At 38.0% G+C, this 24674-nt stretch overlaps 1 long non-coding RNA gene across 1 annotated transcript; it reads left to right on the top strand.

The window, feature by feature from the left end:
• Positions 1 to 8787: 8787 nt before the first annotated feature.
• LOC125914719 (uncharacterized) lies at positions 8788 to 23825 on the top strand. The gene is made up of 3 exons (XR_007455403.1): positions 8788 to 9153; positions 22877 to 22975; positions 23539 to 23825. It is a non-coding gene; the product is annotated as an uncharacterized LOC125914719 (long non-coding RNA).
• The last annotated feature ends 849 nt before the right edge of the window (positions 23826 to 24674 follow it).

Raw genomic sequence — 24674 nt, 5'->3', positions numbered from 1 at the left:
AACCGACTGAGCCACCCAGGCGCCCCAAAAGCAAGATATTTTTAACTGCAGTTAACTACACTCTGATTTTCTCTTTGTCCTTTTTTTTTTTTATTTTTTTATTTTTTTTTTGTTAGTAGCCTTCATGGCCAGAATAGAGCTCAGCTCAGGGCTTAAACTCATCAGACCTTGAGATCAAGACTCTGAGGTCAAGACAGCTGAGATCAAGAGTTAGCTACTCAGCTGACTGAGCCTCCCAGGTACCCTACTTTGTCATAATTCTTGTGTTGGGTGGTCTGGCATTGGCCATGGACATTTTAGAGACGATGCTAACAGAAATTTGAATGGAGATACATTCAGTGGGATATACTTATGTATATAGTCTCTTTCAAGTATAGTGACATTATTGTTAGTGGTCCTGATGTAGGATGTACATCCTCTCCCTGCCCCCTCAATGTCATACAAAGAAGATGCAAGGCTGAAGCCCTATGAAAATATGAACCCACACAGGAGAAACAAAATTGGAGATGCATAAAGTGAGAAGCTAACTCTGGAAATTCTAAATATTACAATGAAATTTTGAAAGAAACCTGATAGCACTTTCCCCCAATTTGATAACAATCCTCAATCCCCATCATCATCATCATCATCATCATCATCATCACATTTTAAATATTATAGAGGAAACATAGGGTTACCTTTCTATTCTCATATCATAAAATTGTTTTCCTACAAAGAGAATCTAGGCAAAAATGTAGGAAAAAGTATTAGAGGTGTTGTGATAATAAAAATTTATGTCTTTGTAGTGGATTTTGCAATATCTGTAAGATGTCTACTTTTAGAACATTGTAGCTTGTTGTGATTTTTTTTGTCATTCTAAATACATATTTACTTTTGTACTTCATTTTGTATTAATTTTGCATTTTTTTCCCTTAATGAGGACCTGCAAATTGAATAATCTGTCTCTCAAAATCTGGATCCACATGACACCAGGTTTGAAGCAGGAAATATACAAACTGATCCCAGGACAGATCGTTTGCTAGAAAGCAAATAAGCAATCCAACATTGCCTGGCTTGTGCCAAAAAGACACTGGAGCCTGTTTGGAGTAGCTCCTGCTGGCCTACAGTGGGATCATTTGATAATCAAAATAACTTCAGCTGATAAAACACTTTGTATACACGCATAAAAATCATGGCAAGAAAGAAAGAGACACACAAAACAACACTCAATGGACATTTTGGAGGTTGCACCAACGCATTATTCTGAAAATTGAAAAGAGGTGTAGGAGAGGAAGACATTTCCCTCAGCCCTCTTGGGGTTACTCGCCGAGTCTGAAGATTAAACTGACAACACAGATTAACAGGAGAAAAGCAAATCAATTTATTTAATATAAGTTTTACTTGACACAGGAGGCTTCATATGGAAATGAAGACCCAAAGGAACAATAGGACCTGAGTATTTTTATGTGAGGCTTGATGAAGAATGGGCAGTGGTATATGAATATGATGGGTTAAGGAGTATACATAAATGTTGTGAAATAGGGGAGCTTAGCAAGGCCTGTTAGGATTCCTCTCTCTTAGAGGAAAGGATGCTTTCTTCCCTCCAGGTAGAAGAGTAAACCTCTCACATGAGGGTTTTATGTTCTGTTTCAGGAGAGAAGGGTGAGGGGAAGAGCAAAGATTTTCTTAAACTCCTTCAGCTGAAAATATTCAATATCCCAAGATTCCATATTTTGGGGCAATATGTCCTGAACCCCATCAGAAGGAAATCCTTAAGTATTGACCCTGCCTTTCCTATATGAAAAATATTTCAGGGACAACAGTAGCCCTAGTGTATGAAGGAAGTCCTGCACAGAAAAATCCCACCTAATAATGGCAACAGGAATGATAGGATGAGAAAAATCACTGTTTTGTGAGCTCAGTGGAGTAATTAATCCATTCAATGATTGCCATCATTTGATAGTAAAGAAAATTGGTGAACGTTGATGAGGAACTTTTCAAATTGGGAGATGGAACACTGTTGTGACAATATGCACACTCCTCACCATGCTACCAAGGTGCTTTTCTTAGAAAGGGGTTTGGAATAAGCTGCCAAATTTCCTCAATTTATTCCCATCTCTACCCTGTCTTATATGACTTCATCAGCTTCTCCTTAGTGTCCTGACTCTACAAAGGATTTCCTATATGTATATTTTTTTGGTCATGTGATTGGCAGAAGAAACATGGATGAAAATAAGAATTGGATATATGATTAAATCAAAATCTTATGTGGAAGTAAATTTAATTTTTTTCAGAAATTTTTCCTTTAAAAACTGCTAGCAATGCTAATTCACAAGCTACAAGTCGTCTTAAATATACCATCTTTTAATTCTGAATTGCACATATGTATGTGCAATTGAATTGTATCTATGCATATCTATTGTATCTGAATTGTATCTATAATATCTATTTTTTTATGTAGATTTCTAAACACACAACTGTCTTTGAATGACATTTTATAGTTCCTAACCTATAAATTGAAACAAATAAGTTGCATTGTGCTTATTATATTATTACTTAAAAAATAGGGGTCCCTGGGTGGCTCAGTTGGTTAAGTCTCCTACTTTGACTGAGGTCATGATCTCACAGTTCGTGATTTTGAGCCCTGTTATCAGGCTCTCTGCTGTCAGCATGGAGCCTGCTTCAGATCCTCTGTTCCCCTCTCTCTCTGCTCCTCCCCCACTTGCTCTCTGTCTCTAAAAAATAAACATTTAAAAAATAAAAAAAAAATAGATAAAATTTATGAGGACACTGTCTCTATTTTGTTAGCAAGGTAGTATTTGGTTAAGATGCTATTTATTTCCCCTGTTAATTTCCTACAGTTAGTTGAGCTAATTTATCTTCAGCATGTAGAATCTCGCATTAGTAGCTGGTTCAACTCTTTTAAGGAATTTTATAGAAGGTTCCTCTGAGAGACTAGAAATCTCAAGAGAATTGCATAAGAATAGAAAGTCCCTGTTTCTATCCTGAGATAGAGCCTCTCTCAGCATATAGCAATGATATTCCTTCCTCTTCTAAAGGACAGTTACTCCACTAAATTTGAATTCAGGCTTTTAGAGATAATTATTGCTTAGGGAAAATATAAGGGGACTTGTGGGATAACTGGGCAATCTGTGACACAACACATGGGTTCTTGCTTAGGGAATAGGCAAACGGAACACACAGGAGGTGAAGCCAGGTATGGTTTATTGGTTTATGCTTTGAGAGTGAGTTTCAAGTTAACTACTTTTGGGGGAAAAAAACACAGCTAGAATCTTACTCACATTTGACAGAAAATCAAGCAAACAAACAAAAAGCATATATGCTTTAAAATCTACCATACACCTGTCAAATACATTTACTAAGGAAAAATCAAACCGCCCTGCCATTCCACGTTAATGCCTTCCACTTTTATTCAGCCACTCACAATAGTGGGCCTCCAGGTTACTCTAGATTCCTTCCCAGCACACACAGTGCTGTGTATACCTTTCGGTGGCTTGTGGTGTAAATTGTGGATATGACACAAGCTCTGAATGTTGGGCATTTCCTTAGACCACGTGCCAGCTTGCTCTCTGGCATGAGTGCCCCAGCCTGTGCTTACAGCATAGCGGGATGCCTCTTAGAGTCGCAGATTCCCCATCCACACTTGACATTTTCCATTTTACTAACATTTGCCAGTGACAGCTTGTTGCTGTCTTCATTTGCGTTTTCCTGAGTATTATTGACTTCTTTCATGTGATGGTTAGTTTTGAGGAGTTTCATTTCTGAAAAGTGCATGTTGATATCCTTTCGTTGGGTAATTACACTAAAATCTGATACCACCATCTTGCTTCTTGCTTGCAAAGAAGCTGCAGTGGGCATTTTTAAAGCTGTTTTCTCAAGTTGCAGTATCTGTTTTTTTTTTTTTTCTATCGACATTTACATCTGAGATATTCTTATATAACCCAGTTTATAAAATTTCTTTCTCAGAGAGATATAAAGTTGAAAGAAGAGATTGTATGAGCACAGAAAGTGCTTCAGGCATATCTTCTCCTGGAAAAAATAAGGAAGAATGAAAGGGGATATATAAGATCGGGTCCCATTAGAGGTGATAAAGCCAGGGGAGAATAAACCCATTTGAACGATATCGGGTCACCCCTAGGATGCCTGGCAGCAAGAATGACTTGTGCTATCACACAAATAGGATTAGGTGTGAAAGTCCAAGAAAAAAAGTATATTCTGTCAATGGTTCCCCCACTCACGTCAACTTTTAAATGTGGTTTTGGAATTTACCATTAAGTGAGAAATGACTTTTAAAATGGTTGAAAAGCACTTCAAAATGTCTTTGGGGTATTAAAAACAACTAAAATTGATCTCTGCACCCTAGATGGATGCCAAAGGAATTTGCTTTCTAGACAATTCTGTAGTCTGCTGACCAAGAAAGGACATGTATCCACTGTTTTGTCAACTTTGTCTTCAATCCATCAGTTATTTTATATGAATTCTTTCTGCATATCCATTCACTTATGGAGCACTGACAATTTCACAACCGTAGATGCTTTCAAATTTGACTTGTCCTCTCTTTTCGAGCCGCTGCTGATCTCCAGGTCAGGATCTTATCATTCCTTGTCTGAAATAGCTCCTGCTTGAGCTTCCCAAACCTGCCTCCAGTCCTGCCTCCTTCGAATATACCCTGTAATGTCACTACTGGAAGCAGCTGGAATGCAAATGTATTACGTTCTTCTCAAAACTTTTTTTTTATTTAAAAAAAATTTTTTTAACGTTTATTTATTTTTGAGATAGAGACAGAGCATGAATGGGGGAGGGTCAGAGAGAGAGGGAGACACAGAATCTGAAACAGGCTCCAGGCTCTGAGCTGTCAGCACAGAGCCGGACGTGGGGCTTGAACTCACGGACCCTTACTCACGTACGGCAAGATCATGACCTGAGCCAAAGTTGGACGCTTAACTGACTGAGCCACCCAGGTGCCCCTCTTCTCAAAACTTTTTTAATGATTGAACATTCTCCTCAGTGTAAGGCACAGAGACCCTCCAGGGACAGCCTTTCTGAGACATCATATTCCTCCTCTCTTTCATACCTGTCCGTGCTCACCTGGCATGGCTGAGTTTAGCTCCAAAACACCAGGCGATCTCCTGCTCCTGATACTTTGCTCACCCTGCTCTCTTGGCCTGGCTGGTTCTCTCCTCTTGGCTTCTCCAGATCAATCCTCGTCACTCCATCAGGCTCGGGTCTGGGGTGATCAACTGTCAGTCCTTCCTCCCAAGCGTGCTGAGCTAAGTATTCCATGGCACTCTCAATGCACCATGAAGAGCTCGATGACTGCTCATCAGATTATGTTTAAACCTTCTCTCTGTACCTATCTGATGCTCTGCTGTAAGTGGTCTTCAGCAGAGGAAATATGATCTATCTTGATGTAAGTAGTAAAAATATTATTTTGAAGGTAGTCAAGGTTTCTTTCTTGGGAAGAAAATGGCTTCAGATTAATAAGACACCTTAGCAGTTGTGAGGATTTTAAGAACAGAGATATCTAATATTCAATTTTACATCTTCTATTGTACTGCTCAATGATACGATGACTGTCTGTTGTAGTTTCAGTAAGATATCAAGAATTCCCTACGAACAGGAACTGCTTGTCCTGGAGAAAGATTCGAAGAATCTTCAGAAATACATACAGCATTTGTTAAATTTCCTACTGTCAGTAAATTGATGTCTGAGTCAATTTTACCTTAAAAGACAAGGAAAAGGGTGGCAAACTGGAAGACTTGGACCAACAGATATTTAGCAACAGGAATGTAAAATGTTGAGTGAAAAATAGCAGAAAACAAAACAGCATAAACAGGATGTTCTTTTTTGTGTAGAAATAGTTTACATCCATGCCTAAAAAGGGGAAGATAAGAAATATAAGTAGCAGTTCTCTGGCTGCTACCTTTTATTTATACTTTTTCATGCTATTCTATAGTTGTTACACTTAATAAAATGACTAAATACTGCTTTTTATTATCAGGATAAATTAAAAAAAATTTTTTTAATGTTTATTTATTTTTGAGAGAGAGACAGAGCATGAGTGGGGGAGGAGCAGAGAGAGAGGGAGACACAGAATCCAAAGCAGGCTCCAAGCTCTGAGATGTCAGCACAGAGCCTGACATGGAGCTGGAACTCAAGAACCATGAGATCATGACCTAAGCCGAAGTCGGACGCTTAACCGACCGAGCCACCCAGGCGCCCCTATCAGGATAAATTTTTTGAATAAAAATTTGAAAATTATAGGGAGGATTTACCACTCTACTTCTCTCCAATTTTCCTTTGGCCTCTGTTGAAATCCAAATTTAGGTGAGCTAGAAGAAAACTAACTTTGGTGCCATTTTCAGCTCCTTTTCTTGAAATCTGTCTCCATTTTGAAGCCCCTGCAAGTGTCTTGGGCTGCCATGCATGCTGGGTTCTCTGATTTCACTTCTATTTTGTACAGTTGGTATTTCTTGCTCCCCATTACACTGATTTTGCTCCTACTTGCTTCTAGTGAAAAATTATTTGATAAGCATCTTAGTCCCTCAGGATTTTATACTTCTTTTGGAGATAAGGTAATTTGGAGAAATAAATACTTGATAATTGTCACTTCTCCGTAAATCATCTTTTAATTGAGTCCTCTTCTATTTCACTGTCTCCACATTGACTTATGGGCTGTGTTGATTTTGCCTAAGAAATATCCTTCAAACCTGTGACTTCTTCCCCTAAGTTCTGTCTTCAGGGCTTTATTATTGTTTCCTTCAGCTCTTCCAAAGACTTGCTAGCAAGTCTCTAGTCCTTCAAATGTTCCCTCCCATTTATATTATCCAAACAGCCCCTAGGGTTATCTTTATACAATAGAGGCAGGGTTATCATATCGCCTTTAAAAAGTAAAAAACAAAACAAAAACAAACAAACAAAAAAACAAGCTCCGATGATGCAGTCGCATGTTCAGAAATAATGCTCTAGAATATAGTCTATATCTCTCAGCATCTCACATCAAGATTTGTTCGCTTTGATCCAGGTGTACTTCTTCAGTATCAACTTTTGCTATTTTCTCTCACTCCCTATTACTGCCCAGAGATTTTGTTTTCTCAAACCTCAGTATGAGTTTTCCATATGCTATTTCTCTGCCGAGTATTACTCACCATGGCATCTACCTGAATGATTCCTATTCATTCTTCAAAACCTAGGCCATTTAGTCTATGTGCATAATTGTCTCTCATCCATAGCTGTCTCTGCCATGCTAACACAGCATTTCCCCCTTTATCTGTGACAATACTTCTGGCACGGCATTGTAATTATTGGCTAATATATCTGCCTCCTTATTTCCTGAAGTCACTGAAGATCTATGCCTTGTCATCTTGGTAGTTATAGAGCCAACATAGTGTAGTCCCTAAATAAATGGTTAGGGAATGAGATAATATAAATGAAAATGGACTTAAAGGGCAGAATTGTCTAGGAAGATCTTTCTCAGAGTAATCTAATATTGCAATAGTATTCTTTTTTCCTAACATTTAAGAATATGACAGTGAGGAGGATTCGTGGGTTAGCAAGCTCTCCTTATGGGATGGTTGCCCATTCTATTAACATATTTGCTCCTCCTGACGTTCTGATACTGAGTTTTCTCTGAGGGCTTGGCCTAGAAGTTTAGCAAACTTTTTCGGTAAAGTACAAATTAGTAAATATTTTAGGCTCTGCTGGCTATCCTGACTACTCAGCTCCGCTGCAGTCGCTGGGAAGCAGTCATAGATGACATAAAAATGCATGTGTGTTCCTTTCACAAGAACACCTGATTTACAAAAACAGGCAGCAGACAAGATTTGGACTGTAGGCTGTCGTTTACTGATCCCTGGTCTAGGCTGAGAGTTCGGGTTAATACAACTAAACCCTTGGCCAGATTGTGATGGGTTTAGATTTAATACATCTGCCAAGGAGTGCTGAGCTGTGATATTCCAGGCTTTTTGTGGTAAGTGGTACTTACGTACAGACAAATCCAAGATCCTTGCTACCACCTAATCACTGATAGAACGCCTTAGAGGGATTTATAATGGCCAGTCTCATTAGGTTTCTGGTGATTGATCTTCCAACTAAAGTTCCTATGGTGGTCACACATCAGAGATGACGCTCTGAAATATTCTGTATCATGGTCACTTCTGGGGTAAATCCTGACCTATCCCATGTCTCTAGCAAGAAATAGCCTGCTTCTCAGAAGCCACACTTGCATAAGCTCCTCACAATGGTCATGGGACTAAACATAGACAAAGATTCCTCAAGCAATGCTTTTGAACCCTTGCTTTGAGAAGTACATTGTCCTTATGCATCTCTGCAACCAGGACAGCACAGATGGAAAGAGTGGCAGTTTTGCTCATCATTCCAGGCTATTGTGACTGCTCTTCTTCCAACCCCAGTCATCTCACAGTTTAAGAACCAGTTTGCAGAAAGTTTGCAGGATTTCTGGAAGAATATGTAGGGAGGATTCCTTCAAAAGAGATTGGAAAAAAAAATTAGGATGTATGTTAAGTACTTCAGGCACATGAAATATTTCAAATTACATTAAAAGAATCTGTTTTGTTTAATGAAATGCAGACCGTACCTTTTGTGACATCTTGCGTGTGGTATGTTCTCCATACCAGAGTGAATGACCCACACACCTGCTTATTTTGAGAATAGTAATGGCCGCACATAGAAACTAGCAAGAAATGACATATTATTAAATAGAAGTATTCAGTACTAAGTTTGAGATGAAGAAACAGCAGTATTTGTTTATGCTTCCCATGATCCAATCCAATCTCAGGGTGTATCATGAATGATATCAGTAGCATTTGGTTTAATGGATTTTGGTAGGGACAAATCAGCAGTTGCAAATCTGTATGTCTCTGGACTTATCATTTCCATGCTCACCTGACTATTTTATCCAGTGTCCATTGCCCTCTCTTACCTCTGAGGATGAAATAATTTAAAAAGCGCTCTCCTTGTGCATCACCTTTGCTGTCATCTTGCTTCATGATTCTGCTCCTGCCATGGTGAGTGAGCACCTTCGGAAGCAGCACCTGCCAGGAAACAACTGTTTTTGGAGATCTCAATGTGACACCGTGCAAAACAGATGAGCTGAAGAAAGATTGTCATTTTATCTGTGAGGACAAATTCAAGGTAGACCATAAAATTTTGTAAGAAATGGAAGGAAAGATATTAGCATTAGGAACTCTTCTATTTTTAAAACCATATTTCTTTTATTCTTTTCTTTAATTACACTGTTAGGGTCTTTTCTACATACATGTATTAAAATTAAATCCCAACAACTACCATACTCCCACGTTATCCTCAACATTGTGAATAATTTATTAAAAAAAAATGTGCTGGAGCTATCTTAAAAATGTCCATTATTTTCCAGTAAATGTCTAACTCCTTAAAGAAATAAAAGAAATTTGAAGAGGGACGTTTCTCAATAATTCAGTCAGGTTATTTGCTATGGGAAAACTCCTCTGGTAGGCAAGATCAACATCGGCTGTTATTTTCTCTAGGAAAGTATAATGATTGATTCTTCACTCTAAAAGGATGTTTTTTAGTTTTCTGCGATGTATGTGTTCATTCGCATAACTATATAATAAAGATTTATACATACCTATATTTTTAATAATTTAAAAATATTTTCTAAAAAGCTTTGAGAGTAGAGCAGATTAAAGCATTAGGTTGCATTCACAAATGAGGAAGGTGAAGAAAGAAAAATTCAAGTAACTTATGTTAAACCCATACATGTAACTTGTGTCTGTTAATAAACAATAAACCAGTGCTACTGACTTCTGATGCAAGGTCAATGATCTACTTTCTTTCCATCAGGAACAGAACTTTGAATTGCTGAAACAACTTGTCAGTAGTAGAGATAAGCCTCGTAATATTGTTTTATTTCCATCAACAGAAAGAGGGAATAGAAAAAACATTTCTCTCATGGTAATTTGCAAGCATCTCTTGTTGCTGCTCCGTCATCTTTCTTTGGCAGACGTATGTTTATTCTGGTAGATTTTGTCTTGAGTGTTTGAGTCTCCAGAGGGCTTGGCTGAGTCCTTCCTGTCTTTGATTTGTATCATTTCAAGAACAGTAGGCAGGTCAATTCAATGCATTGAAATCAAAGCCATCTAAAGGATCAGCAATTAAGCAAATTTCTCCAGGGAATAATTGAACATGATTGACTTTATGAAAATGAATCAAGGAAACCTCATTCAAAATGGAGTCGGGAAGCCATGAAGGGGGAAAACTGATACATTACCACTTGTGGCAGTTTACACAGGTCACAGGAATTAGAAAGATCTCCTCCAGCTGGGGCAACAGCAAGCTGCCTTCCCTTACAGCCAGTGAGAAGCTGCCACCGCTTTGAACTCACATTTTCCTCCAAAGAACTTTTGTTCAAAACAGCCATTCCCAACTTCTTCCTTTTAAAGGACATTCTTGGGGTGCCTGGCTGGCTCAGCAGGAAGAACATGTGACTTGTGATCTTGGGGGTGTGAGTTCAAGCCCCATGATGGGTGTAGAGATTACTTAGATAAATAAAACTTTAAAGAAAAAAGGACACCCTCCTTTGTTTCCAGATTTGTCTATGGTTTCTGATAGTTTCCATGTCCCAAATCGCAATCCTCTGCTATTTCTGAATAAGCTCATTTGCTGCTCTATAACCTTTGTTGTTTAATTTTTTTAAGTTTGTTTATTTATTTTGAGAGAGAGAGAGCAGGGAAGGGGCAGAGAGAGAGAAAGGGGCAGAGAGAATCCCAAGCAGGCTCCTTGCTGTCAGCACAGAGCCCAACGTAGGGCTTGATCCCACCAACCGTGAGATCATAACCTGAGCCGAAATCAAGTCAGACGCTCAACTGACTGAGCCACCCAGCCATCCATCCCACATTGCTGTTTAATTTTTAAGGCTGACAATTTTCCAATGATTCTATTCAAATTATGAAGTTTTTTCATTATTATTTTACCTACACAATTGTTAAAAGACAGTGAAAGGAAAGTAAATGTTGTATGTGCATATATATTAAAGGATATGAAGAAGGAAAAATGAATAGAGTTTACATTCTAAGATTTGTTATCCCTTGTTTTGAAAAAGAGGCTGTTATATTTCCTTTCTATGTTTTTCTAACTGAATAATGAAACCCATTGTCAACATTATATTAGTAAAAAATGTTTAAAAAGTCATAATTTTGATCTAATCATAAATGAAAACTGACACATAGAGAATTCCAGAAAATTCTAAGTTCACCAAAGCAGTCAGTCATGAATCTGGAAAAAAAAAGCACAAAACAAGCCCTCCTCCCCAACAAACAAACAACCTCAAGATTTTTGACCTCTAATAACACTCTCACCCAGAGGGCAAAATTAGTTTCCTGAAAGTTAACAAGAATGCCTACATTGACCTAAATATCAAATCTAATAAAGCAAATAAAATTTGGCAATTCATAGGTGGCTATAGAAAATCAGTTTGCCTGGAAAATTTCTCCTGAAACCAATCAGAAGGGGAAATGATGCCTTACTTTGGGAGGCTGATAGCAGAAGGGGAAATGATATTGCATTACCTGGAGCACTAGGGAAGTCTCTCTGAGTGAAGGGAAATGATGACCATTTCGGCTTGATTTTAAGAGTGTTGCCTGATGAGGACATTGGATTCTGTGATTGATTCCCCTGAAAAAAAAGCCTTGATTCCGACAGCCTGGAGCCTCAGGGATTTTTTATTTTTTTTATTTTTTTTATTTTTAACATTTCTCCTCAGTGCTGCTCAGTGAAAGGGTCAGTGTCAGTCAGGTTGTCTAGTAATTCTCTTTGCAACCAAGTTCACAGTCATTAACAAATGTAAGAGAATTAAGAGCCTTTGCATTTAGACTGCAAAGCCAGTTTCCAGATCTACTTTTAACACTTTCAATTACTGAGAGCATTGTTTACTTCTTAGTAGCATTTGCCTCTTCTAAGTAGCCAGGGGAGAAAAGAGGAGATGCTAAGGGCTCCACTCAGCCACCTCTTTCAGTGTGGCTGGGCATCTCAGAACAATCCATGAAAGAGAACTGGTTCGCTTGACAGAGACTTAGTCATTTTTAGCTGCTCCTGCTCTTCATTGGTGTGTGAGGTACCATCCTCTTCTATTCATGTGCTGGGGCAGCTCAGAGTTCAGGTGAGTCTGTTCTAGCCCGTTCTCTGCCAAGGATGCATTTGGAAAAGTTCTGAGGTTTCCAGCCCTTTGGGCCTATTACTGAAGAAAAAGATACCGCTTTTTTTTTTTCCCCGGTTCAAAGTCTTGCAGATGCCCTTGGATATACTTCAGATAAGCACGAGTCAAATCTAAGGAACTTTTGAAGTTTGCTCATTAGTCTACTCAAAGCAGAAAGAAAAAAAAGCAATTTCCATATGAAATTGGGTATCACTTTGCAACCATGCTATATTGAAAATCTTGTGTCTAGTGAACTGCAAGCTGTCAGTCTTTGGGAGTGATTCCCTGAGAAGAGCTTAGTAGTTGTGCCCCAGAAATGGGCGGGGTATGTGGACTTTACCCTGGATAATGAAAGCCCATTGTAGGAGGACCTTTTATAACATAATTTAAAAGCCTTTTAAAGCTCAGCACCTCCTCAGCTAATTGCTAGGCAAGGCATTACCATCAGAGGCTCAGGCTGCTCTTTAAAAGGTTTTTAAATGATGTGTGAGGAAATAAAGCCCTGTCATCTGAAAGCTTTTCAAATGTGCTCTTCCTTATGTTAGAAGCAGCAGTCTGGACTTTGTGCATAATGAAACTGTGAATGGCAACTGAGTGTCCCATGCTAGAGGAAGGAACAATGAATACGGAAAGGGTAAAGTGAACGGGGGCTTTTCTTTGCATTGCGTGTAGCTTGCCTTAAAGTGAAAAGAGAGGACTTAGGATATAGCACTAAGAGCAGAAACCAGAGGTCAGCTTTTGCCTCACTTCCTTGCTCCCTTTCTCCAAGCAATTGAGGGCCTGAAGAGAAGACAGATGGTGCCATGATCTCATGATCTCAGGAAAATACAATATACTATAACTCTATTAAAAAAAAAAAGGAACCCTCAGTAATAGGGAAAAATTGTGTATCTACTCTAGGGTAGTCATTTGAATGATACATTATACATTTTTATAATTTTTTATTATAGTTGTTTGTTTATATTAGTCGTATTCATTTATGTATGTTTTTATTTATTTTTAAAGTTTATTTATTTTGAGAGAGAGAGAGCATGAGCAGTGGAGGGACAGAGATGGAGAGAGAGAATCCCAAGCAGGCTCTGCACTGGCAGCATGGAGCCTGACAGGCAGCTGGATTCCACGAACTGAGCTGTGAGATCATGACCCAAGCTGAAATCAGGAGTCCGCCATTTAACTGACTGAGCCACCCAGGGGCTCCTATGTTAGATTTTTTAAATTAAGTATTCAAATAACAGCTAAAGGATGGGGTACTGGATTAGTTACCACCCTAAATTAACCATTCAAAGATTTACATAGATCTAAGTATCTTTATTGCTATCATTTACTGATAATAATTGTCATCCATGAAGACAAACCCCTCTTTCAATAAGCATCATTTCCCAGTATGTTCAAAGTTTTGTTCTGAGGTCTGGCATCACCTATCATCTCGTGTTTTGGTTTGAATCACCCAACACAGAGAATTGAAGGGTGGTCCATCACAGGATAGAAAGTGATAATGTGTTGAAATATGTCTTACCCTAAGGCAGATACAGGCACTCATGGGTGTGCTCTTCAAAAAAGGCATTAATTATTTAACCCACTCAATGATATGATCTACTATTTCTTGAAAAGTTTCTATTTTATGCAGATTATTAAATATTGCTAAGGATTTTTCTCTTTGGGGAACTATAACATATTAGGCCATTTACTGTCATTTTTTTCTTATAATCTGTCTTAAAAATATCTTTTCAAGTGACATAAAATACAAATACAAAAGTAACATTTGAATAAAAATAAGAAAATTAGTGATATATAAAGTGGAGAGGGTAAATAAAATGGTGTAGGTGATATAGTCTCTGAAGTTAAGTATGAAATTTAGCTATGTGATTCCTGGGCTACTAGAGGCAAAAGAGGAAGTTAATATTCTCTTCCAATATATGATAAAGAAAATCTTAAAGATTTTTTTCCAAAGAAATATCTCTGCAACTTAATAATAATTAAGTGATTGATGGGTATATCTTGTGTCTTCTAATCCATTAACATTCCAGGCTAGGATCAGATATGTAGAGGAAATGTATGATTTCTCCTGAACAGAGACCTTTTTGAAAAATGAAAGTTTGATTCCTTCTTAGCCACATCTGCCATCTCACAGGCTTGGAAGCTAGTTGAGCTAGATATTGTATTTGAAGAATATTGAGCTTTGGGAGATACTGTTTTTAAGCTATTTCCTCAACAAAATAAAACAAACAAGGAGATGCCTGCAGTTCTAGTGAGTACTATGTACTGTTCAGGAGTGTCTGTAGATTAGAATTTTGTTTTCTTCTTAGTAAATTTTTCCTTTATTTAAAAAAAATATTAATTGAGCACTATGGATACGAAGGAACTCTGGCCTTGCTAACCTCAAGGGCAAGGTCAAATCTGAAATCCAAATAAATTCACTCTGATAAGTAGAATCACTGAATCCTCCTAGTATGGTCTTTCTAGAAGTGCAGGGTGCACTCCAAGCATCTGTCACTATGTAAGATACTGAAGAGGAGCAGAATATGCCACCCCAAAGTATGCAACTTAGCCATATTGATTATTTTGAATTAGAGTTACCTAAGAAACAGCCTGTGCAAGAATACTGTGACCTCCTTTGTCTCCCTGAAAGAAGGAAATAAATCTTCCATGTGAAAGGTACCCTCCCTGGAACAGAAGGTAGAAGGCATCCTAATCACCAGAGATAGGGGATTTCAGGCTGAGAAGACTGTACAAACAAATCTTGCTTCTTTATTAATGTGCTACCCCAAACGCATCCCCTTTGTCTTGTTAATTCTTCACAAATTTATTGTTTCCTTGTCTACAAGGTGTAAGAGCTGCCTGTTTTGGGCACTTTTTTGAGTCTCATGTTTTTATGGACTTAAAATGAAATTAGTTCTTTTCCTGTTAATCTGGTTTATGTCAATTTAATTATTAGAACAGCCAAAGAACAGAGAAGGGAAGAAGGAGAAAAAAATTTGCTTTCCTACAATCCCAGCCAGTCTAATATCATCTACTAACCAACAGAATATCTTGTTCCCTGAGAAAAGGGCACACACTCCTCTACAGTGAAGTACTAAGAGGTTCTGAGTGGAGACCAGGGGAAAACCGTACCCATTTTGGGACACTGTTTGAATAGAGTGAATACTGTTGTTTCAAGTCTTAGTCAAATAATTTGTCTAATAAGGGGATTCAAGATTACTGTGCTGTAGATGAATCAGATTTTTGAAGACTAAAAGATCCTGCTGTGCTAGTCCAGGTGGTGACCTCATTTTATAAATCAAAGGCGAATCTGCTTCCCTTTCATGCTAAAGTCTGGCTCTTCTGACTATCCTGGATCACTGTTTCCGGTGTTCAAAGCAAAGGTCAGAAGCTTTGGTCATGTGGGAAGGAATGATGTAGATCTGGGGAATCACAATGTAATCAGTTTGGCTCAAACCTTTTGCATTTTCTCATTGACTAGCTAAGACAGCATCTTCTCAGTTAAATGAACATGATTAACTTCTTTAGCCATGTCTGGTCAAGTGGAAAGTCCCTCTATATTTTCTTTTGTCTATTGCAAATTATAAAATAGTTAGAACCGGTTTCTCCTATCCATATATACCCTTTCTATCTTATTTCATTTTATCACTGTAGATTGAAGAAGTGAGATTTATAGACAATATCTCCTTATATAGTCACCACTGTTAATGTTGCAGAAAACTATGCCCGACAAAAATTGGTCAGCAGTAAAAAACAGCAAATGCCTCAAAAGGCTTTTTTAGATGTGAAACTATTGTGTGAGTGGAATAAAACATTCTTTGTCCTATCCACCTTTCATTTTCAGTTTTGTTCTTAATATAGCAGAATAGGCTCTTAGCAATGAGCTGCTTATGTCTGGCAGATTATCATAGGGCAGTTCAACAAGCACAGAGTTTGGAATCAGAAAGGTTCGCTTCTGTTATTTACTAGATGTGTGGCCATAGAAAATATACTTGATCTCCCTCTCATTCTTTACATATTTAAAACAGGAATAACAATATATGCCTTGAAGTTTTGCCATATTAAATAAGATAATGTATATAGAATGTCTAATATCTGTAGCAGGCCTTCAAAATAGAATAGGTTCCTCTGGTTTTGTTTTCGTAACATTCCTTGGAATTAATCAAATAAACGTAATATAAGAATAAAACCCCCAAATGCACTTTGATGTCTGGAAGAGTAAACAATGAACAGATAATAGTGATTTCCTCTGAGAAGTGACCTTGAAGAGTTTGGTTGGGGGGGAGAGGATATTTGCTTTGTCTAATGTTCCAATCTTCTACAACATAAATGCAGGTAGGCATCATTTGTGCATAAAAGTGTACAATAAAATAAATGCGATCATAGAAATATATGTATAATTTTGTATATACATAAAAATATATGTATAATCTTAGTAATAGATGCATCAGAGAGGCTCTGCTGTGTATTTCTATTTGTGAAAAGGTGGGAATACATTGGCCAAATATACAAGTGTTTCCTGGATTACTGCTTTTTCTTATTATGCATTGCAAAATTCCATTACTTTGTAAGTTGTGGAGGGTGTCATCATGCACATATGATGACTACTCAGCTGTCATAGAAAAGCAGTAGGAGATGAATACTTTTGGAGCTATGGAGTATTACATTTCATTGACATTATTGGTTAAAATACAGTTGCTAATGATGATCTTATATGAATGTTTTGAAGAAATAAGCAGGTGAAACAACGGAACATTGAGCATTTTTACATTGGTTTTTATATATTTTTTGTGTTTATTATTTACTGTGGAAATAATTTTCAAGTGTACCATTGAGTGGCATTAGTTATGTTCATAATGCTGTGCAACCGTCACCAGTATTTTCAAAACCTTTTCATCACCCCACACAGAAGCTCTTGTGACCTTTAAGCTCTAACTCCCTAGCTGCTGCCCCCTCAGCCCCTGATCATCTCAAATCCTTCTGTCTCAATGATTCTGACCATTTTAGATAGTTCGTGTAAGTGCTATCATGCAATATTTATCCTGTTGTATATGCCATAGACCAGGCACCGTAAACAACAGAAATGTTATTTTCTCACAGTTCTGGTAGCTGAAAGTCTGAGATCAGGGCGCCAGTAGTGTTGATTTCTGGTGAGGCCTGTCTCCTCAGCTTGCAGAGGGCAGCTTTCTGTCGTGTCCTCACATGGCCTTTTTTCTGTGCATACACGTTGGGTAAAGAGAGAGAGTGAGAGAAAGCACACGCACACACATGCAAAGGGGAGCATGACCATGAGCTTTGTTGTCTCTTTTTCTTATAAGAGTGTGACTTTTACCAGATTAGGAACCATCTTTATGATTTCATTTAGCCTTATTACCTCCTTAAAGGCCCTATTTCCAAATTGTCGTATTGGGGGTTAGACCTTCAATATATGAATTTTGTAAGGAACATAATCTAGTCTAATAACAGCAAATAATAGGGAAATGAAAAAAATGGTATTTGAGCAGACTGATTTTTCTTAGCTATTTTATTAGTAATTCATCAACATGAATACCAAAATTAAAGGCACTATTCTTCTATTAACAGTAATATGCAAAACAGATACTCATAATGATTACTGTATTTTGGACTTCAGTTTTCTTGTACAAACCTCGTCTCTCACATTCCTTTTCTGGGGGGAGTCCTACTGCAGGCTCTCTGAGTTGTACACCAATAATTTCAGACAACATCATTCGAGATGACATTTTCTTTATTTTTGTAATGTAAAACAAGGCTGACAGATTTATGTCAATTTCATCTTCTTTTTTATTTATTTCTTAAAAGTCCTTTCTTTTAAGTCATTAATAAAACAAAAAGACAACCTATTGAATGGGAGAAGATATTTGCAAATTATATATCTGATAAAGGGTTAATATTCAAATATACAAAGAATGTGTACAACTCTACGTTAAAAAAAAAAAACAATCCAAGTAAAAAATGAGCACCTGAATAGACATTTTTCCAAATGAGACATAAAGATGGTCAACAGACACATGAAAAAATGCTCAATATCACTAATCATCAGGGAAATGCAAATCAAAACCACAATATTACCTCACACTTGTCAGAATGGTTGAAATCAAAAAGATAAGAAACGAGTGTTGTTGAGGATGTGGAGAAAAAGGAAAACTTGTGCACTTTTGATGGGAATGTAAATTGGTACATACACTGTGGAAAACCAAAAAATTAAAAGTAGAAATACCATATGATCCAATAATTCCACTATTGAGTATTTACCCAAAGAAAACAAAAACACTACCTTGAAAAGGTACATGTACCCCTATGTTTATTGCAGCATTATTTACAATAGCCAAGGCATGGAAACAATCTAAGTGACCATCAATAGATGAATGGATAAGGAAAAGATAGTTTACACACATGTGCCTGCACACACACACAATGGAATATTATGCAGCCATTAAAAGGGATGAGATTGTGCCATTTGAGACAACATAGATGGACCTAGAGGGCATTATGGTAAGTGAAATAAATCAGACTGAGAAAGACAAATACCATATAATTCCATTATGAGTGGAATCTTAAAAAAAAATAAAGGAACAAACAAAAAGCAGAATCAGTAAATACAGAGAACAAACTGATGGTTGTCAGAGGGAAGGGGCGGTGGGGGTTGGAAAAACTAGGTGAAGGGGAGAGGGAGATACAGGCCTCCAGTTATAGGATGAGTAAGTCATAGGAATAAAGCACAACATAAGGAATACAGTCAATGATATTGTAATAGTGCTGTATGGTGACAGATGGTAGCTACCCTTGTGGTGAACATAGCATAATGTATAAACTTGTCAAATCACTAAGTTGTACCCTGAAACAAATGTAACATTGTGTATCCGCTATAGTCAAATAATTTAAAAAAGCCCTTTCCTTTGAAATATGTAATTATACACCTGTCTGTCTACCTATCATCTATCCAGTTATCCACTCATCAGGCACTAACCATTGGACTGTATTTTGCAAAAAAAAACCCCAAACCAAAACAAAAGTCCTCCCCATAGGGATGCTGTAACCCAGACCAAATGCTATGCCAAGCTGTCAACCAGAATACATCAGGAAGAAGAGTATCCTTCTTGCACAATGGCACTGCCTGTTAAAATGTCCTCTACGAATTAAGAAAATAAAGTTCCAGAATTAAATCTCTTCACAAGAGATAGAAATAATATTTTTTAACTTTTTTAATTTACAGGAAATGAAATTGAGCCTATAAAGGAGAGTATCAAACTGATTGATTACACACCTTCAAATTTCATGTCCAAATGTCATTATCTGCATGAGGATTCTACTAATTTACTAATGATTATTTTTAAGTTTCTAGTTGTTTATTAGACGTGTTCCTTGAGATAAGTGACCACTCTATTCACATTTTTATAAGAAACGTTCCCCCTTCTGTGTCATGTCTGTTGACCTGACTGCTTACTACATGGCCAGAATACATGCAGGACCAGAACTTGGAGTCTGTCCTTTTGGAACATGAAGTCCCAGGAGTCAATTTTAAGAACAGAAGGCAAGTTGAACAAGAAAGAGCTGGTTATGGTGACAGCAGTGTGAAAGCTGAGGTGCTATTCCAGGAATAGGGCACAGTCTCTATCCTTCTTTTAAATGTTTATTTATTTATTTATTTATTTATTTATCTATTTATTTATTTATTTATTATTCTTTTAAATGTTTATTTAGTTTTGAGAGAGAGGGAGGGAGAGAGAGAGTGCATGCACGCAAGTCAGGGAGGGGCAGAGAGAGGGAGGGGGACAAAGGATCCACACTATCAGTACAGAGCCCGATGTGGGACTCGAACTCCCACTCTGTGAGATCATGACCTGAGCCGAAGTCAAATGCTTAACCGACTGACCCACCCAGGCACCACTCTGTCCTTAATTATGAGGTATTGGTCCTTATGATATGGGAGATATTATTTCCGTTCATAAGTTTCTATATTATGGTAGTATTTTTGAAACAATTACTCATTTCATATTTTCTTTTGTGACAAACATTACATTCTTTCTGCCAGTGTGAAGGTTTATTGTCACCAAAAGAAAAATGCTTCTTTTGAATATTCTCCATGAATTCAAAACTCATGTTGGATAAACTCCTAAAACAAACATCTCTTCAGAGGTGCTATGCAAGCTCTTAAGTGAAAACTATGCTTTTGATTTGCCATTTCTAATTAAACAGAATACATTCAAGGAGTCATACAGATTGTGCTGCCTTCCAAATGACCTTTAACCAATATAGTCTGAGTGGTCCCTGTGTGGAGGTGATCCTTTCCAGCAATTTCTTCATAAAAAGGAAAAGGATATGTACGTTAACTCATTACATATAATCTATTGAATTCAGGCAAATGAATTTCCTCCAATTCATTTCAGAGCTGATTCATTTTATCTGCATGGCTTTAGTGCCATATGTGAACATTAGGCCTCTTTAAAAAATGATGGGGGGTAATAAATGCTTTAGGAATTTGTTTTGCTGAAGTGAACTAACGGCAGAGGAACATATGGTGAAATATATTTTTAATTACTTTTCAACAATGTTAAATGTTTTTTCCTTATTTTCATATTTAATGTTCTTGATCAAACTTACAGAAGAGTCTTCTCAGGAAGAACACAGCATTCTGTATAATAACACATGACTAATTTTATGGGCAATATATACCAATATATGTAAGCAACATTTTTGCTCTGGGAGTCTTAGAACTTTATGATTCTTCTTCTTCATGTCTTCAAATGGAAAGTACTTTTCTTTCCTCCTCTCTGAAATCAAGAGATTGACACCATTAAAATTTCCAATTCTATTGCAATTTTTAAAAATGTTTATTCATTTTTGAGAGAGTGTGAGCATGGTAGGGGCAGAGAGAGGGAGACAGAGGATCTGAAGCAGGCTCTGTGCTAACAGCAAAGAGCCCCAAGGGAGTCTCGAACTCAGGAACCATGAGATGGTGACCACAGCCAAAGTCGGATGCTCAACTGACTCAGCCACCCAGGCACCTCGTAATCAGCAAGAATTTGGAAATAATTTGGCTGTTAAGGGCTTACTTAAACACAAAGAGAGCTTTGCATGTCTGAGCTTAAAGATTTAACATGTAAACTGCAGGCTGCTCACGTTCATTATATCTGAGAAGCTATGGCATGTAGGACACGTGCTGATGAGCTGGCACACTTGGAACTTTCCATTTTAGTGACCCGAGGTGGTGATATTTCTGCTTAGATTCACATCACAAAATGTCCCGGAGTTGTGATCCTTCCTCCCATGGGTAGGTAGAATTCTGTAATACTGGAAGTGAGATAATGGCTCAAATCAACTGTCATTGCATTTAACTTGTCATCTACACATCGGAAATTAAGGCGGGGACTAGGTTTTCCACTCCCATAAACCACCCTTTCTCCCGGGGACGAGCTAGATTATGCCCTGTACATCTACCTGTGCCACCTCCATTATTAAAGGAACAGGAACACAGTAAAAGAAAAGACATATATTGCCTGATGCCTTTCTATTTGTCCTTCTGTTGATTGCTGCTTTGTAATGTTCCTTAGTTTCCAGGAATTGAAAATTGCTTGTTATCAGAAGTGATGAAAAAACTTGTCCTCTGTGATTGTTAGCTCAGCGTACCTGCCATCCTTTTGTTATGTTTTTGTTTTTTTTCTTGCTGTCTTTTTTGATGAAAAATGGGTCCACACAAAAAGAGAGAGATTAAAGCAACACTTTTCTAGAATTCAAACTCTATAGTAGGTGATATTTCCATACCTGTATGTCCCAAATGTTATGGTTATGAACAAAATTAGTGAGGAGGCTTTCTGGAATGCCATTGAAAGACACTCTCAGCATGTGAATCAAATGCAACCTGGCTTATTATACAAAAAAAAAAAAAAAAAAAAAAAAAAAAAAGCTGTCTCTGGTGTTTGTACTCTGAGCATGGTGGCATGTCTTCTGAGGATGTCACCTGAGTCGCAGACTCCATCCTTAGTTCCCCTTCCCTTGACTAATCACACGAAGGTAATCTTTTCTGGTTGAGAAAATTTATGTTCCCTCTCTTCTGCCTGGCTCAGAAGCTGTCTGCAAACAGCTGCCAAACAGGGTCAGTCACTTGATCTAGAAATCAAAACTGTATAGGCCTTAGTCATACCTCAACTAACAAGTACTGTGGGCTCCAAATTGACTGTCATTCAGTGAGGTATGATAAGTTGGATAAGGTTTCACAGAACACTTTCTACTGAAGAAGTATTAGGTTTGAGAGGCAGAGTACAGAACAGGGAGAAGTTTCCAAACAAAAATGGTACTTAAGATTCCTGTGACAGGATGTGAAACCATTCAACTCGAAAGAGATTTTCCTCATGAACTTCTAGTGTTTGCACATCATGGGTTGGAAAACCAGATTACCTCCAACCCCACTGTGAACGTCAGGTGTCCTGAGGTGTTTACCTTCGGCTACAGTTGGTGTTTCTGAGTCGACTATCAGCATGGTCTGCCAGCCCATTAAAGTGATACTGAAGGCCCAGTCAGGTGGTAACAAAAAGCTGAAAATGCATCTCACACTTGGAAAATGTTGAGAACATTTTTTAAAGCAAAACAAACAAACAAACAAAAAAAGTAAATCAATTTAAAAAGTGAGCCAAAGCTATATTAAAGGATTTTAAGATACTTTTTTTTCTCTCCCTCTTGTTTCTGCAGGGATCATGAGCTGTGATACACAGATGCATTAGTATTGTGACTTCACTGCCAGCGTGTGCCCCCTATTAATGAGGCCCCAGAGCACTCCTTATTTCCAGGGTGTGTACGTGCTTGCTGTGTGAGCTTTCCTCAGCTTCCTCGTGTGAGATTCTGGGCTATCTCCTGCTTTTATACACTAAATGCAACCAACTTCTCTTTGCTGAAGGGAGACAATTGGGTTCTTCCCAAACAGTGTGAGAACATTAAGTTTAAAGCTGCAAGAAGACTTGAAAGAGGACAAAAAAAAAAACAAAAAAAAAAAACAAACCTTCTCTTCAAATATCTTCTACTTCTCAATGGGTTTCTTTGACATAATTCTTGAATGAGAGGTTGGTTACATAGTCCCCATGGTCTTTTATTCCTCCGTTCTTTTCAGGATTCCAAGCTTGGCCATGAGCTTTTATTAAAGAAGCACTTCTCTGAATGCTCACACACCACGTCTAAAGGCCTCTTGCACATTTTCCAGCTGTTGTGTGTGGCTTCTCTTGGCACTTCCTTTCTTTAATCATCTCTGGCACTGCCTGCCTCATGTTCCGTGCTGCTACCAGAAATAGCCCACTCAACAGCTGGTCTCCAAGGAACAAGACTGTTGATGATCTTGCAATGTGACATCTATCCTGTAGGTTGGAGACATCGTTCTGGCAGCTTCTAGTTGTGCAGAAGCAGGTAAGGTTACCCTGCAAATCTGTACTTGCTTCAAAGCCCAACTGACTGAAACTGGCCCTCAGAACACTTAAAGAGCAATTTCTGAGCTCTTCTTGGCCCCAGGAGGGGTGATGAACATCACAATTCATCTCTAAAAATCGCAATGGACTCCCGTGAAGATGAAATGAGGCTGAGAAATTAATTTTTGATGATCTCCAGACAAGCAACAGACACTCCTCGAAGTGCATGTTTGTATTTTGGGGCGTGGAGGTGAGGATTTTTTCCATCTTTTGACGCTTCACTATGCTTTGGTGGAACTATGGATCTGCCAAATTGAACTGCACTTCAAAGGGAATTTAGGCAATGGGGTTTCCATTCCATATCAAAAAGGATAAGAAAAACCTTTGGTTTATCATCTTTAGAACACATTGACCACTTTTCATTCTCGTCTGTGTCAGCCTGAGCTTTCTGTAGGGTATCAAGTCTATAAGCTATTTTGTAAGATGCCGCACCGCTACCACGGAAAGTGACTCATGAACATTTTCTATTTGAAATAGACTACCTGACAACAGAGAAAGCAGTAGAATGCATCGATTCCCTCTGGAAGTCATATATAGGGGAAACTGCCTCTAATTGAATGAATTACTAAAAAGTCTTAGAAATGGCCTGCTTTAGGGATGCCTGGGTGGCTCAGTCAGTTAAGTGTCCAACTTTGGCTCAGGTCATGATCTCGCGGGTGAGTTAAAGCCCGGTGTTGGGCTCTGTGCTGACAGCTCAGAGCCTGTAGCCAGCTTTGGATTCTGTGTCTCCCTCTCTCTGACCCTCCCCTCCTCTCAAAAATAAACAAACATTAAAAAAATTTAAAAAAAATAAAGAAAGACATGGCCTGCTTTAAAAATCTTGTTGGAAAATGAGCAAAAATGTTCCTTTCAGATATTTCCTGTTCAGAAGTAGGAGAAATGTCCCATTATTCTAGTGTGCTTCATTCTCTGGTTTGAAAACAGAGTCTCCAGTAATGGCCTATGCTGAGTAGTACAGAGTGTGAATTCTGAATGTCACTACTCACATGGATGCCCAGAGGACCCAGTCATGGCCCGTCAGGAGTCTGCTTGGC

This window comes from Panthera uncia (genome assembly GCF_023721935.1).
Source record: "Panthera uncia isolate 11264 chromosome D3 unlocalized genomic scaffold, Puncia_PCG_1.0 HiC_scaffold_8, whole genome shotgun sequence".
Taxonomy (NCBI): domain Eukaryota; kingdom Metazoa; phylum Chordata; class Mammalia; order Carnivora; family Felidae; genus Panthera; species Panthera uncia.
Note: the sequence above shows the minus strand (reverse complement) of the source record. Positions and strands in the feature narration are given on the sequence as shown.